The following is a 15,830-nucleotide window of genomic DNA, read 5'->3' on the forward strand; positions in this document are numbered from 1 at the left end:
CCTGCTTGGATGCTGCGGCTTGGACGTCCGGCCGGGTGTTTAAGGCAGCAGGGCCTACAGGTGGGAAGGTCCATGAACAGAAGCCGCGACCTCAGACATCCAAGGTTGCGGCGTCTGTTCATGGATCTTGCCGCCTGTATCCGGGCGTCCATGATAGGAGGCCCCGCTGCCTTGAGCACCCGCCGGATGTCCAAGGTCGCGGCTTGGACATCCGGCCGGGCGCTCAAGGCAGCGGGGTCTGTAGAAAAGAACCATCCACTTACCTGGTGGAATGACATTTCGAATGACATTGCGAATGATAGGTACCAGCACACCCTGGTTACTGTATAGGTGCTGCATACCGCTCTATACAGTAAAATGGATTGCGAACGCCTCCCACTTCATTGATGTGCTTTGGACGCCGCTTGGATTTGCGTCTAATTTGAATACTGAATCGAGTGGTATGTGAACCAAAATATGCACGCAGCAAACGAGCGGGCGCCCGGCACTGCCGCACTGTTTCTTACGCATCCTTGCGATATCGGCCCGAGTATGAGGGAAAACTGTCTATGGGATCCACATGGCTGAATCCATTAGACAGGACCCACACGATGCAGGAAGTTGACACTGTTTAGTGCTGTTTCTTCTGCTGAGTGAGGGTGATTGGGAGGAGGTCAGACTGCACTGGGGATCATAGAGCAGGGAGAATTAGGAGGACCTGGGGATGGGGATGTGTGACAGCATTTTTGGGGCAGGAATGTGGGAAAACTTTTCAGGGGAAGGAGGAGAATGCAGGGAGAGCCTTCTTAAGGGTGAGATGAAAACAAAGGAAGAATCTTCTAGGGTTGGGATGGAGACATGGAGAGAACTTTCCAGGGATAGGAGGAGAATGTGAGGAGAACTTTCCATGGTTGGGAAGGGAGATGTGGGAAGAGCTTTCTGGGTATCAAGGAAAGGAATGTGGGGAGAATATTCCGGGAAGTGAGAGAAAAGATTAAACTGGGAGGGGGTCCCAGAGAGAGAGAGAGGGGACATGGGGATTAAGGGGAGGGGAGAAGGACCCAGGATGGAGGAAAGGGGAGAGAGAATGGACTAGGGACTGAGAGAGGACTGGAGATAGGGACTGAGGTAGAAAGGACCCCAGGGTGTGTAGAGTGCTGAGTGGAAGGAGAGGCGGGAAGGAGAGAGGACCAGGGATGGTGTTAATAGAGAAAGGACTCTGAATTTCATGGGTGGGGGGATATACAGGAGAGGAATGAAAGAGAGCATATGAAAAATAGGGGAGAAAGGAGGAGAGATGGAGAAAGGCAACAGGTAAGAAGAATCTGAAGAGACGAAGAGAAAAAGGAAGCAGAAGAAAGCATAAAGAGAAGGAAAAGCAATTAAAATATCCACTTTAAAAGTAAAAGAGAAAAAAGGGAATTTAAACTGAAAAAAAAAGTGAGAACACAAAAAAGGAACTGAGAGAATATTAATAGTTTAAAATAGGATTGGAACTGCAGGTAAACCTCAATCATTTTTTCAGAATTGAGATTGTGAATTAGTAACTAAACTTAAAGTGATGGGGCTGGTTGGGATATATAAGAGGGTATTGAGAAGTCCTGGCAGCTCTGCTGGCTGACCTCATCAATGCTGCTTTAGAGTCTGCAGTAGTTCTGAAGGATTTGAGACAGGCAGATATGCTTTTCTCTGCATAAAATTAGAAGTAAAGAAGAGGCTGGGAACTAGAGGCCAGTTAGGCTGACCTCTAGTGAATAAATTAATGATAATACTGCTAAAAAAAAAGTGCAGTTTCTGGAATCCACTGGATTACAAGATATGAGGTGGCATGGTTTTACCAATGGTAAGTCTTGTGGGATGAATCTGATCAATTTTTTGGGTAACCAGAGAGTTGGATCAAGGGAGAGTGGTAGATGTAGTGTGCTTGGATTTTAGTAAAGCCTTTGACACTGTACTACATAGGCAACTTATACATAAATTGAGTGCTCTTAGTATGTGCCCTAAAGTGACTGACTGGCTTACAAATTGGTTGAGTGGGAGGCGACAAAAAATAGTGATAAATGAAGTTCACTGCAAGGAGATCCTAAAATGTTCTAAAAGTTTCAAATTTGTATCTTATAGAAATGGTTGATGTCTCCGTTCACATTGCAAAACGCTTGTTTAAAAAGCCATGTTTTTGACATTCCTTTAAATAATTTATAATCTTGGGAGCCATGTCTGGGCTCACTATATCAGAGCCTTGGCAGTGTAAGTGGCCTTTCTTGCAAGCAGTCCCCGTGGAGATCTGCCGAGCTGCGAATTAGAGTTCAATCCACTCATTCACATCACATCACTGTTTGGATAGGGATAGTCGATCTGACAGTAGGTTTAGCCAAATGGTCCTTCGAAACTTGTTTGAGGTGTAGAACCTAACTCTGTTCCCACTTAGGGCCCATTCTTTCTGTTCAGGCTGCCTCTCTTTGTCACCAACAAAACAAGTTACTGTTGTGCCCGTTGGTGCTTATTTTTGGTGTTTTGTTGGTCCCCTTTTTATGTTGGGGGACAGCTTGTAGCTCGGGATTCACCCGTGTGTCAGGAGTGCCATCCTGCTTGTTCTCTGAGAAAGCAGAGTTGCTTTCCTGTAACAGGTGTTCTCTAAGGACAGCAGGATGTCATTCCTCACGAAAACCTGCCCACCACCCTGCGGAGTTGGGTTTCCACTTTGTGGGTTTTGTTCTTATTTTAATTTTTTGTTCCTCAATTCTGTGTTAAAAGACTGAGGGGACCCTGTATGGATGCGTGGTATGCATGCAAGCATGCTCAGAAAGGCTCAGTCAAAGTTCTAGAAACTTTGACATAAGTTTTCCATGCCAGGCTCTATCCGATGATGTCACCCATGTGTGAGGACTGAAATCCTGCTGTCTTTGGAGAGCACCTGTTAAAGGTAAGAAACTCCGCTTATGCACAAATAAATAAATTGTCGTGGTGCACTGCAATGCTTAATGCTTCTTAACCATATGGAAGTTAGCAGCTACATGAAGTGCCCTTGACTTTCTAAGGGAGACGGACAATATTGGAGCATAATGCAGAGTCGACTGTGATGAGCACAAGATGATGCCCTTCTACCTCTAGGGTGCGGTGATGGGACCAGGGATTCAAAGGTTAACATTTAAACCACATAGAACTAAATTTACTTCTAATCCATGGGTTTACAAGTAATGCAGATGAATAACTATTTTTTAAGTAATGGTAAATGCCACAATAATGAAGCAACAGCTCAGAAATCAGCATAGAGCCAGTGCCCAATGTCTATCTCCTGTGTGCGTCCGAAGTATATGCACGCTCCCAGGGACTACTGGATAACTTTCTGATCTGCCCTCCTGGAGCTTTTATCCTAGCTCTTCTATCCAGAAATGCAGCAATCCGGCAGCAGCTTTCAGCAGACCACTGCAGGGGCGCAGTAATTCTTTCTAAGCTCATCTTACCCTGTTTATTTTAGCAGTGCAACCTAAGCAGGAGATTCACTGCCAGTAATCCTTGCAAAGATTAACAGATTTTTTTTCAGCTGAGACAGAGCCAGCCTGCTCTTCTCTCTCTCTAACTGCTTTGTTACCAAAAAGCCCAGGCTAACTAGAAAAATCTTGCTTTTTCACCCATTGGCTCTTAGAGTCATTTCTGAAGCATAGTACAGTTAACATAGTGCAGTGAGACAGCTGAAGCAGTCATGTTATGATTCTCTCCAGGAGTCTCAGCATCAATCATTGGCAGCCAAGGTTTGGTTGGAGTCTCAGCATTATTAATCGTTAGTGTCCTGGCTGTTCCTCCATGAAAGGTAAAAAGAGCACTACACAAATATAAAAGAATATCCCAAAGCTAGCTCAGCTATATCTACAAAACAGTTTGAGAGAGAGCACAGTTGTAACATCCCCATCCCATCAAACAGCACAGGCCCAGGAGCCTTCCATCAAGTGGATCAACAGCCTACATTCCTGTTCAGGTGCCTTTCAGTAAAAGACAGCGCCTATGGTTGATACTCAGTTCATTTCTCTGTACATGTGTATCAGGGTCCATCTCCTTGGACGGCTTCGGCTGAAATTTGTTAGACGGGCATGCTACTGATATGCCAGCCCTGCTGCCAAATTTCAGCCATATCTGTCCAGCGGAGGGCATTCACCTCTGCTATTTAGTGGTTTTTATTTTCCTTTTGGCCTGACCGTTTTTCTCATCCTCCTTTGTGGCTTCCAAGCCAATTGGAACCAGTCTCTTTTGGGCACAGCACCAAGAGCCTTTATGTTTTCCAGTTACCTGGAGTTTTTCACCCACAGTCCCTGAACATAATCGGCTTTGATGTGCCTGAAAGGTGGAATATAAATAATAATAATAATAATACATGCTTTCTCATGTTACACAACATGCTGGTCACTTTTCAATTAAGAACCTTTTAATGGGCTAAAACAGGCTGGCCTTGTTAGCCAATCGGTTTCCTCCATGGCTTAAACTTCCACAGCCTCTCTCTCAGGGGCTCTGTCGCTGTGATGTCACGTTGCTGCAGTCATAGACGTTTGCATTAAGGGAAGAGGTCAGAAGACAGTTACAGTTTGGGCTGTACCATTACAAAGTGTGTGAAAAAAAAAAGTCCATACGTAATTCTTTTTCTATTTTGTTTACATTTATTGAATAGTAGTTTTAATGGATGTGGTTCTCTGGGTTTTATTTATGTTTTCTAGTAGCTCTGGCATATGGTCGTTCCCCTCAGAGTGCTTTCCCCCTTGGGAATCTTGAAACATGGTATGACTTGGCTTTGTTCCATTGTCCTGAACATTCATGAATCCTCATGAGGCGTGGAGCCTGCGACAGGAAGAGAGAGGCCTCATTCTGACCACGATGGAGCAGAACTGTCAAGTGACACCCCCCCCCCCCCCCCCCCCCCCCCCCCCGTTTCCGGAGGGAGACTTCTGGGCCAGTCTTGGGCTTTGTTCTCGCATCCCAATGCATTGTGGTATCTGTAGTCTTGCTTCCTCTGTTTGAAATCAGCATTGCATGAAAGGATGTCAGAAAGGCCAGGACCTGTTGAAAAGCCTCTCTGTGGATCCTGGCTCACTTGGCAGCACTGAAATAAACACATCTCGTACAGTTAGAGCATTGTTAAAAAGATAAGTGAACCAACGTTAGAAGAACAGATCTGTAAAAATATTTTTTTCAATCAAGGCGGATATGTCCTGGCTGAAATGTATTATCTTTGGCTTGAAACACAAAATTAATTAAAACTAAAAAAAGAACAAATACTAGTGGAACTACTTCTAGCTATTTCTGGAGAAGCTGTAGTTTTTATGGAGATCGGAGGCTGCTTGAAACAGTTACTTTTGTTTAATTATTTTCCAAAAAGACATTGTGTGCCCCTTAATAGTTATGTTATGATGCATTGGAAAGATCCAAGCAGGCCTCAGGATTTAGTGCATGGTGAGCTGTTATTACCAGAAATCTTTTACTCTGTATACGTTCATTTTGGAATATGGATATTCTCTGTTTTTTAGATTCGCTTCATGCCCCTACAAGGTTTACACTGAGGAGAAACAAATGCTTCCTTACTAGTAGAATTGACCCTGTGCCTGGTTGCAGTGTACAGACAGTGATTGCAGTATAATAATTATAATAATACTGAATGTGAGCAAACCTCAAACTGTCAGAAGGGGTATCATTTTCCATAAAAGACCAAGGGGATATCAAATGAAGCTGAAGGGAGGGAAGCACAAAAGGAAGACAAGAAAACAGTCATTCAGTGTGAGGGTGATGGACATCTGGAACAGACTTTCAAAAGAAATGGTAATATCCAAAACTGTGGCAGAATTCAAGCCAGGGCAGTGCAAGGTACGAACAATTGAATACCCCACACATACTACAGTAATCAATAAGTGTGTAGATTTTAATAGTTTTTAATAGATAGCTCATCACTAAGGAAAAGTTACAATTATAAAACTAGTGTTATACTCAAAACTGATAGAAAGCGACTTGGACATGAATTATCACATTTATTAATTAACATTGATTACAAACTATGTTACCGAACCTTATGGCACCTATGTAAACTGACAGAGTTTAGTATCATTACTTTTGTGCCTTATTGTAAACCGTTGTGACGGTACCCACCTTAACAACGGTATAGAAAAGATTTTAAATAAATAAATGTATCGCACAGAAGGAAAAGGAGACCTTAATGGCAGACATAGGGAGAAGACTATATGTCAAGTAACAGTAGGCAGGCACTAAATGAGCAGAATGGGTGGACCGAGTGGCCTTTATCATTTGACATCTTCTATGTTTCTAATATGAAATATCTCTAAGGAATTTTTCAGTTTCTAGTGATGGAGACTCAACAATAAAACAAGACGTATAAAAGCAGGAGAGCCTTCTGCTCATAATGATATTGAACACAATTAGTATTGCAAAGTAAAATTGTTTGAGTCCTGTCCATTAAAGTCCCCAAGTAAACTGCAGTTTAGTGCCGTACCAGCCACGCTAATGAAATGCAGAGCGTGGTTGCATTAAAATGGCCATTTTAAACTGAGCTGCATTTGTGGTGTTCCTTGTAATCTGTGCTAACTGACCCAGAGATTTGGGTCCAGTTAGCATGGGCTACAAGGAATCCAGAAGAGCGGGACAGCAATGTGGGTGCTCTCTGCATCCATTCTTCACTTCGCAGACTGAAGGACCTCCCTCTCCTGCTTACTGCCAGATTTACCTTCTACTCCCCTCTTCTTCAGTCAAAAGTCTTTCCTCTATTCAGTGGCACCTGATCCCTCTTCTCCCCCAAGTAAAGTAACCCCCACAGAGTGTCACCAAGACCCGCCTTCACCCCTGAGTCCAACTCCCCAGTCAAGGACCCCCCTACCCTGAGTGCCACAAGATTTCTCCTGCCAAGTTGTCTCCCCTTGCCTTAACCTCCACCCGTGTATCGTTAGATCCTCCCACACCAAAGTCACAGTGTCCTCCCCAATATCGGGGAAGAGGAGGGAGACCTTGCTACCTCACTACTACCACTTTACCAGGTCTTAACTGAATGGTGGCTTTTCCTCCTCGTAATCTGACCTGTAGTAAAGCCATTTTAGTAGATGCACATTAGGAAACACACACATTTAACCCTAACATGCTCTAATGGATAGATCCCTTACAAACAGAAAGTTTAAAAAATACATTGATACCAACAGAATGTCAGCTCTTACTGCAGCAAGGATGAAGATTCCATTTAACAGGGTTTTCCTCCTTTTTTTTTTTTTTTTTAATAAAGATCCCATTTTAGAAAAGACCTAGTTGCTGTGGAGTTAAACTGGTCCTCTGATGTAAAAAAAAAAAAAAAAAAAAAAAAGCTAATACCACCAAAATGCAAAGCCCAGGCTGATTCTGTTAGGATCCGCTCTATTCAAATGATTAGAGATGGGCTGAAGAATGGCTGGGAGTGATTTTAAACTCTGCTTTGGGATTCTCCCTTGAGAAGGACTTACTGGATCTTGAATAACATAAAGCCAACCTCCCCAAAATGGACATAAAAGGCAAGTCCCTTTGTATAGTAAAGGCTGTTGAAGTAAATTTGAGTTCTGCTATTGGTAGGTGTTGCTGTTTTAAGGCAACCTGAAGGCCCAGATATGAGAGCCACTGCTCTTACAGGCCGATACAGTAAAGTTTGCGGGAGAGCGCTATTACCCCTTACTGAATAAGGGGTAAAGCTAGCGCGTCCAAACGCGGGTTAACAGTGCGCTCCGCCGGAACGCACTGTACTGTATCGGCCTGTTAGAAATCACCATGACAATTCATTAATGAATGGTCGTGCCACACCTTGGGTTAATCTCCTTAAAATGTTAGGCCTAGTGATTTCGTACTGTGCGTATTCTCTCTACTAAACTTCTCTAAATAACTAGGATGTGTTATTGCTAACCACAGATTTTGCTGATCTCGGGATAATCCTATAGAAAGTGAAGATTTGTGCATGTGTGGGGGTTGGGAGGAGGTTACTGATATGGGCCATCTCCAAAGAAATCCAGTGCAACCCTGTGCTCATTTAACACCTACCATGGGGCTGTTTCACTATTCAACAGTACTGGGCAGATCAGCTCTTATATGACAGCCTGCTGCACAGCTGTTGGATTTCTGGAATTTTTTTTTTTGTTTTTTATTAAAGCCTAAATATAGTTTCATTCAGCAAGCTACTGCTTTTGGACGCACACATGACTCCTCTCTTTGTTCTGCTTCTCCCTGTTAGAGTGAATGTGATCCTTGTTTGGAAATGGGACAGACATAGCGCGCTCTGCGGCATTTCATGCAGGAAGGGGATGCAGGGGAGAGATGGGAGGAGGCGTGTTTATCTCTGCCGGTGAGGTAGCAGGCTTGCTTGAGGGATAATCTTTGACTTTCTCCAAAGTTAAGTCATGGGTAGCAATGATACATTTGTTAAGCCTGACAAATGTTTTAACAGCGCAAGCTTTGGGAACTAGAAAACAGACGTGGGCCAAGCCAGAACCGAGCCAATGAACTTGGCTTGCCTTAAGAGCCAAAATACATGTTGAGTCAATTTAATTAGCACACAGGGAACACACATTTATAACCAAAAGTAAAATAAATCCTTTTCCAACCTTTTCATGTCCCTGGCATTCGTTATGCTTTCCCTGTTTATTCCTTCTTTTCTTGGTCTTTGCCATCTCAGGTCTCTCATTCCTCTTTTTCTGTTCCAACTTTCTCATTTTCCTTTCTTTCATTTCTTCCTCCTCTTCTTTCCTCCGTCTCAGTCTCTTGATGCTTCAGATTCTCCTCTCCTGCTCTGCTTTTTGTTTTTACCCTCTTTCCTCTGTCTCAGCCTAACTCTCTCTAATTTCTCCCTATCCCCAGCTCAGTCTGCAGCTGTCAGTCAGTAATGCTGAAGGTTTTTGTTACTCTCCTCCTTTTTGCCTTTGTTTACCCAAACCATTACTTTGTTTACCCAAACCATTACTCCCTCACAGGCCGATTCAGTAAAGTCCGCGGGAGAGCGGATGAACGCCTGCTCTCCCAGCGTGCGCACCGGCCCTTCGCCAGTGTGTGCGATGCAGTATTCAAATTAGGTGGTGCGGTAGAAACGGGGATAAGGAGGCACTAGGGACACTAGCGCTTCCCTAGCGCCTCCTTTTGACCCAGAGCAGCGGCTGTCAGCAGGTTTGACAGCCGACGCTCAATTTTGCCGGCGTCGGTTCTCGAGCCCGCTGACAGCCATGGGCTCGGAAACCGGACACCAGCAAAATTGAGTGTCCGGTTTTCGGCCTGACAGCCGCCGGCCCAATTTAAATTTTTTTTTCTTCTTTTTTTTTTTTTTTTTACTTTTTACAACCTTCGGGACCTCTGACTTAATATCGCCATGATATTAAGTAGGAGGGTGCACAGAAAAGCAGTTTTTACTGCTTTTCTGTGCACTTTCCTGGTGCCTTTTGGGTCTGTGCTGAGGATAAAGGTCACCTGTAGATGCAACTCCTGGTTGAGAGGAAGGGCAGGAGTTATTGTAATGTTTGTAGAATATATAGTATAATAAGGACCCCTGCTCTCCCATGATTCCACAGCTGTGGAAAGAGCAATAAAATCCACTCCTTCCTGCAAAACTGGCCAGTTCCTACAGAACTGCCATGGGAGACTGGGTGTCGAGCCAGATCGGGGAAAACAAAGCAGGGATGCAATAACTCCCTCCCCCCTCCACTGATTGATTCTCCTGCACCCCCAGATCCAGGCCACTCGGCAGATCAGGCAGCAGGAGGAGGAGAGTAGCGGCTGCACGTCGGGCCATGTCTTCTTCCTTTGTCACTTAGGCCCGGATTACTGCTTTTATCTGTGAAGAAACATAGGTTTGTAGTTAAAAGCAGGAGTCCAGGCAGCACAGGTAGGAAACGTAGCCACTCCTCTGCTACTCCTCTCCTCTGCCATCCAATCAGCAGAGGGATATAATCGTCGAAGAAAGTGGCAGACTCTCTCCTCGACCAGACACCACCCCTCACCCTCACACCTGGTTAGCTACAGACCAGAGAGAATCAGTGTCTCGCTGGCAGGAGTCTTGATCCATCTGTTTTTCTTTTATTTTTTGAAACTGTGGAGAAGACTTGCACAGACCAATTAAAATCTCAGCCTGCAAAATAAATAAATGAATAAAACCTAAGTGGCTCTTTATTTTTGGGTGAGGGGCTGTGAAGAGAGGGAGTGTAAATGAGGGCTACGGGGGAGATTGGAGGGGTGGGTGAGAGTGAGGGGATCTGAGGAGTTGCAGGGACAGCGAGCATGAGTGAGAAGGAGATTGGATGGGAGTGAGCAAGGGGATTAGAGGGGATGCAGAAGGGTTAGTGAACATGAGGAGCTCAGAAGGCTGTGCTCTTGTGAATGAGGAGACTGGAGAGATGTGTTTGGAGCGGTAACTGTGAGGATTGGAGGGGTGTGTGTGAGGTATGAGTGAGAGAATTGATGTCTGGGGGAATGGTGCGAGTGGATCATTCCTTCCTCTCCTGAGCCTAGATCCCCCACCCCCCCCCCCCTCCTTGATCCCTCCCCTCTTCTCATTACCTTTCCCTGTCTTGCTTCTGTCTTTATTCTCCTCCATCCCTACTCTCTCTAACTACCTGAGATCCCTTTTTCATTTCCTGCTTCTGAGATCCTCTCTCTCCCCATCTCTAGCTCCTTTCACCTTCTCCTAACCCTCCAGCACCAATCGCTATAATCCCTTTTCCTCTAATAAAGAGCCATAACTGGACATAGAAATGTCAAAAAAAGACTTTATAAAGTAAAATAAAAAACTACCTTAATTAATATGCAAATGTAAACAAAATGATGCAAATGTGCTACAGAAATTAATTCTTGCCACAGAATCTTCAAATATTTGCCATTGGAAACTGGGGGCAATGAGTATATAGAACTGACTTAACATTTTCCTGATGTGAGAGAAGAAATGATTTGTCTGTGAACTGTAATTTAAATTTCACACAGCGAATGAATAATGTATATGAATGAAGATACAGCCAAGGATTGCAGTAGAATTTAACACTAAGAAAACTTAGAAGGTAATTTTCAAAGAATTACACATGTAAAAATTAGCAAAATACACTCATAAGTAGTCTATACTTGCGCAGTCCATATTTTATAAAAGTCAAAAGTATGCGCATACTTTACATTTCACACGCATATAAGCGTGCTTAAAAATGGGGCAGTCTAAGGGCATTCCGAGATGGGGGCCATCAGTTTCACATTTTAAAAGACATGCACATTCATTTGGCAACTTGAGTAATTTTACATCTGATAACTGTCTTGGATAATTGATATCGGTTATTGTGTACTATTGACTTGGTGGGAGGTCTGGGTGAATTGGGTGGAATTCAGGCTGAAGAACCAGGAGGGTCTCAATGACCTGGAGGAAGACTGGGCAAACTGATGGAGTAATTGTTAAAATTGGTAATTTCAATTACGTGGGCATGTTTTAAAATAGACTAACTTACTCGTGTAAATCAGGTTTTACATAAGTTCTTTATTTTCATGCGTAAAATATGCACATACATATTTTTATATAGGTAGGAAAAACATGCGCATTCAGTACATTGAAGTACTCGCTTTCTATGTATTGAATGTATTTGCATGTAAGCATACATATGTGTGTATATTATGGGGTAGGAATATGCATTTGCAGGTAGATTTTCAAAAGGGTACGTGTGTAGGATACACGCGTACCCCCCCGAAAACCTACCCCAAACCTCCCCTGCGTGCGCCGAGCAGGCCCCGGGACGCGCATAAGTCCCAGGGCTTGCATGGAGGGGCGTGTCGGGGGGGCATGTCGCGGCGTTTTGGGGGCGGTGCCGCGGGGCGTGGTTTCGGCCCAGGGGCGTGGCCGCGGCCTCCGGACCAACCCCCGGGACCGGAACATGGAGTGGGGCAGCCGGCCGGCGCGCACAAGAAGCAGGCGTAACTTTGCCAACAAAGGTAGGGGGGGGGTTTAGATAAGGGAAGGGAAGGTGCGGGGGGGGTGGAAGGAAAGTTCCCTCTGAGGCCGCTCCGATTTTGGAGCGGCCTCGGAGGGAACGGAGGCAGGTTGCGCGGTTCGGCGCGCGCAGGCTGCCGATTTTGGGCAGCCTTGCGCGCGCCGACCCCAGATTTTAATGGATACGCGCGGCTACGGGCGTATCCATTAAAATCTGGGGTCGGCGCGTGCAGGCTGCCGATTTTGGGCAGCCTTGACGTGCCGACCCCAGATTTTAATGGATACGCGCGGCTACGGGCGTATCTATTAAAATCCCGCGTACTCTTGTTCGCGCTCGCGCTAATTTATAAAATCCGGCCCATTATAAATATGCTTGTATATCATGCACACGGGTTATAAAATTCTATCCTAGATCTGCATGTGGCCATATTTTTGCTTATATGCTGCCACGCAGAGTTGTTTGAAAGTTATCCTCTGTTTAGAAATGGAATTAAAATGATTTAAAAATGTATTTTTCGCTGTTTTTTTTAAATCTCTGTTTTTGAGGCAAACTCTCATAGGCGTCAATTGTCAAATGTCCTGTACATCACTCTGTGGATTGGCTGGAGGAAATATTCCATTCTCAGTTTATTTACATCTCACATAACTCATACCTTTGTGCTTTTGGAGAAGTTAGAGAAGTGTATCAGTCATTCAGTGAGCCTGCCAGCAAGAGAAGTGAATGTGAGAAACAGGTTTACTCCTAAGTTACCCATGATTAGTGAGAATAATTAAAAGATGCTTGGATAATCTCTCCAAATAATTTAATATTTCTATTTAATTTTCATGGCTGTTCAAAGCAGATTACAGTATTGTAGGTTAGGTACATTTTGGGAGGATCAGATTGTAAGCAGGAATGTTGTGCTTCTCTGAAATAGATGCTTAGAGCCAACAGCAGTGGAGAAAAGCTTTTCATGTAATTGCAGTAATGTCTTATGGAGAGAGAGACTGGCAGAGTGCTACACAAAGCACCAGATAAAACTCTCTCTCAAATGATTTCACTCATAAGATGTTATATAGGATTTTATACTTGCTTCTTTCCACCCCTAAACTAGGTTACATAATTATCAAAATTTCGATAATTGGCTTTCTACTATAAACAATTAATCTGAATGGCCATATCTTAATTTGCTCTTGCTCTCCATGATAAGTGCTTCGTATGCAAATGTTATCTCGGGGCTTACTGTTAGCTGAAGTATCAGCATCATCTTGTGTCCATTCTGAATATGCTTCTGTAACCTTGTGACCCAGTTCTTTCTGTTAATACAGCATTCCTGTCTATTCTTGCTCCCTCTGTGGCATCTGTCTGTCTAGTAAAAATTAAAGCCGAAGTATCATGCTATTTTTGTTAGTAATTATAAAAAAAAAAATCAAAAAAATTAGGAGAACAAGAATAATGACTTCTTATGTGACACATCAAAAAGTGTTTCATTGCCTCTTCACCACTTTCCATCACAAGTTATGGGGCTCTTTACATGCCCCAAGTCTCTTTAGCAGTGCCCTGAGTCCCAGTTCTCTTCTCCTTCCTCCCCCCAGACCTTTAAGTTGGTATATAAGACTGCCTCTGTCTGCCTTTTTCTCCCCCTCCTCTTCCTCTTCACTGCCCAGCTTGCTTGCAGTTCAGCTGCTCCTCCTTTCGCAGTGATGATGTCTCTTCTGTGCCGGTGCAGTAAAATGATTCGCTGCTTGAACCGCCAGGGGCTCCATAGATAAACAGGCACACAGTTCACACCGCGAAACATTTTACCATGCTGACACAGAAGAGACATCGGCACCATGAAAAAAGGAGTGGCTGGATTGCAAGCAGGCCAGGCATGGAGGGAGAGAGGTGAAGGATATGCATGGGCAGACTCAGAAACAAACGTACAAGTCCAGGGAAGAACCAGGGATTCAGGAGAGAATGTCTTTGGGAAGGGGGAGATGGGAGCGAGGATTCTCACATTTGGTGGGTGGGAGAGAGGGAGGAAAGAGTGGGGCTTCCTAGATTGAGTGGAAAGAGCATGGACTCCCGGATTGGGTGTCAGAGAGAGTGAAGACTTAGGGAGGGAGAAGATAACATTCTAATTGAAAAGAAAATATAGCTAAATAAAAATAAAATAAGTAAAATAAAACTCATAGATTTGCCGGTTAGGTGGGTAGGGAGGAAAGAGAAGAAAATGGGGACTCCCAGATTGGATGAAATGGGGGGAAAAGTAGTTTGGGTGTGGGGAGAGAGTGGAAACTTGAGGATATGTAAGGAGAGCAGGCACTCAGAGATTGGCTGGGAGTGGGGTCAGAATATGACGACTTTGGGGGATTTGGGAGAGCAGGGATGTGTGGAAAGAATAAGGACTTAGCAATTGGGTGGGGTGATATGTGTTGGGAGGTGTAAGTTGTGGTGTAAGAGAATGGGGCTGAAGAGTGAGGAAGGTCAAGGTATGGTGTGAAGGGCCTGGTGGGCTGAGAAGGGATTGAGAAGTACTGGAAGGAGATGGATCTGTGAAGGGGTAGAGAAGGTGGAAATGGGTCGGAGGTGGCTGGGTAGGGAGGAAGAGAATGGAAGATGGAGGAGGAAAATTTGAGGCAGAGGGAATAGTAGTTGAAGGTTAGATAAAGGATGAGTACAGAGGCTGGAAATGGGAGACTAAGAACATAAGAAATTGCCATACTGGGTCAGACAAAGGGTCGTCAAGCTGAGCATCCTGTTTCCAACAATGGTCAATCCAGGTTACAAGTACCTAGCAAATACCCAAGACATTAGTAGATCCCAATATTCTAATGCCAGTAATAGCAGTGGCTATTCCTGAAGTCAAGTTAATTAGTAGTAGTTAAGGGACTTTTCCAAAAATGTATTCAAACCTTTTTTAAACCCAGCTACACTAACTGCACTAACCACATCCTCTGGCAACAATTCCAGAGTTTAAATTGTGCATTGAGTGAAAAAGAATTTTCTCCAATTAGTTTTAAATGTGCCTACTTGCTAAATTCATGGAGTGCCCCCTAGTCCTTCTTTATCCAAAAGAGTAAATAACCGATTCACATTTACCTGTTCTATAATGCTCATGATTTTTATAGACCTCTTATCAAATCCTCCCTCAATTGTCTCTTCTCCAAGCTGAATAGCCCTAACCTCTTCAGCCTTTCCTCATAGGGGAAGCTGTTTCCATCCCCTTTATCATTTTGGTTGCCCTTCTCTGTACCTTCTCCAGTGCAACTATATCATTTTTGAGATGCAGCGACCAGAATTGTACACAGTATTCAAGGTGCAGTCTCACCATGGAGTGATACAGAGGCATTATGACAATTTCCTTTTTATTACCCATTCCCTTCCTAATAATTCCTAACATTCTATTTGCTTTTTTGACTGCTGCAGCACACTGAGCCAGCGATTTCAATGTATTTTCCACTATGATGCCTAGATCTTTTTCCTGGGTGGTAGCTCCTAATATGGAACCTAACATCGTGTAACTACAGCAAGGGTTATTTCTTTCTCCTATATGCAACACATTGCACTTGGCCACATTACATTTCAATCTGCCATTTGGATGCCCAATTTTCCAGCCTTGCAAAGACCACCTGCAATTTATCACAAACCTATGGAAATTTAACTACTTTGAATAATTTTGTATCATCTGCAAATCTGATTACCCCACTCATTGTATTCCTTTCCAGATAATTTATAAATATATTGAAAAGCACCAGTCCAAGTACAGATCCCTGAGGCATTCCACTATTTACCCTTTTCCACTAAGAAAATTGACCTTTTAATCCTACTCTCTGTTTCCTGTCTTTTAACCAGTTTGGTAATCCATGAAAGGACAATCGCTTCTTTTCCCATGACTTTTTAGTTTCTTAGAAGCCTCTCATGTGAGGGACTTTGTCAAACATC

General features: G+C 43.9%; 1 protein-coding gene and 1 long non-coding RNA gene across 4 annotated transcripts in view; one reads left to right on the forward strand and one right to left on the reverse strand.

Moving 5' to 3' along the window:
• The window catches only part of TMOD1 (tropomodulin 1), a 196,022-nt gene that overhangs the window by 91,626 nt on the left and 88,566 nt on the right, over nt 1-15,830 (forward strand). The window lies entirely within an intron of this gene.
• Nucleotides 4,928-8,823, reverse strand: LOC115092583. Its single transcript, XR_003857029.1, has 3 exons — nt 8,583-8,823; nt 5,633-5,691; nt 4,928-5,068 (listed from the first exon to the last, which is right to left on the reverse strand). It is a non-coding gene; the product is annotated as an uncharacterized LOC115092583 (long non-coding RNA).

Source organism: Rhinatrema bivittatum, chromosome 1, assembly GCF_901001135.1.
Source record: "Rhinatrema bivittatum chromosome 1, aRhiBiv1.1, whole genome shotgun sequence".
Lineage (NCBI taxonomy): Eukaryota > Metazoa > Chordata > Amphibia > Gymnophiona > Rhinatrematidae > Rhinatrema > Rhinatrema bivittatum.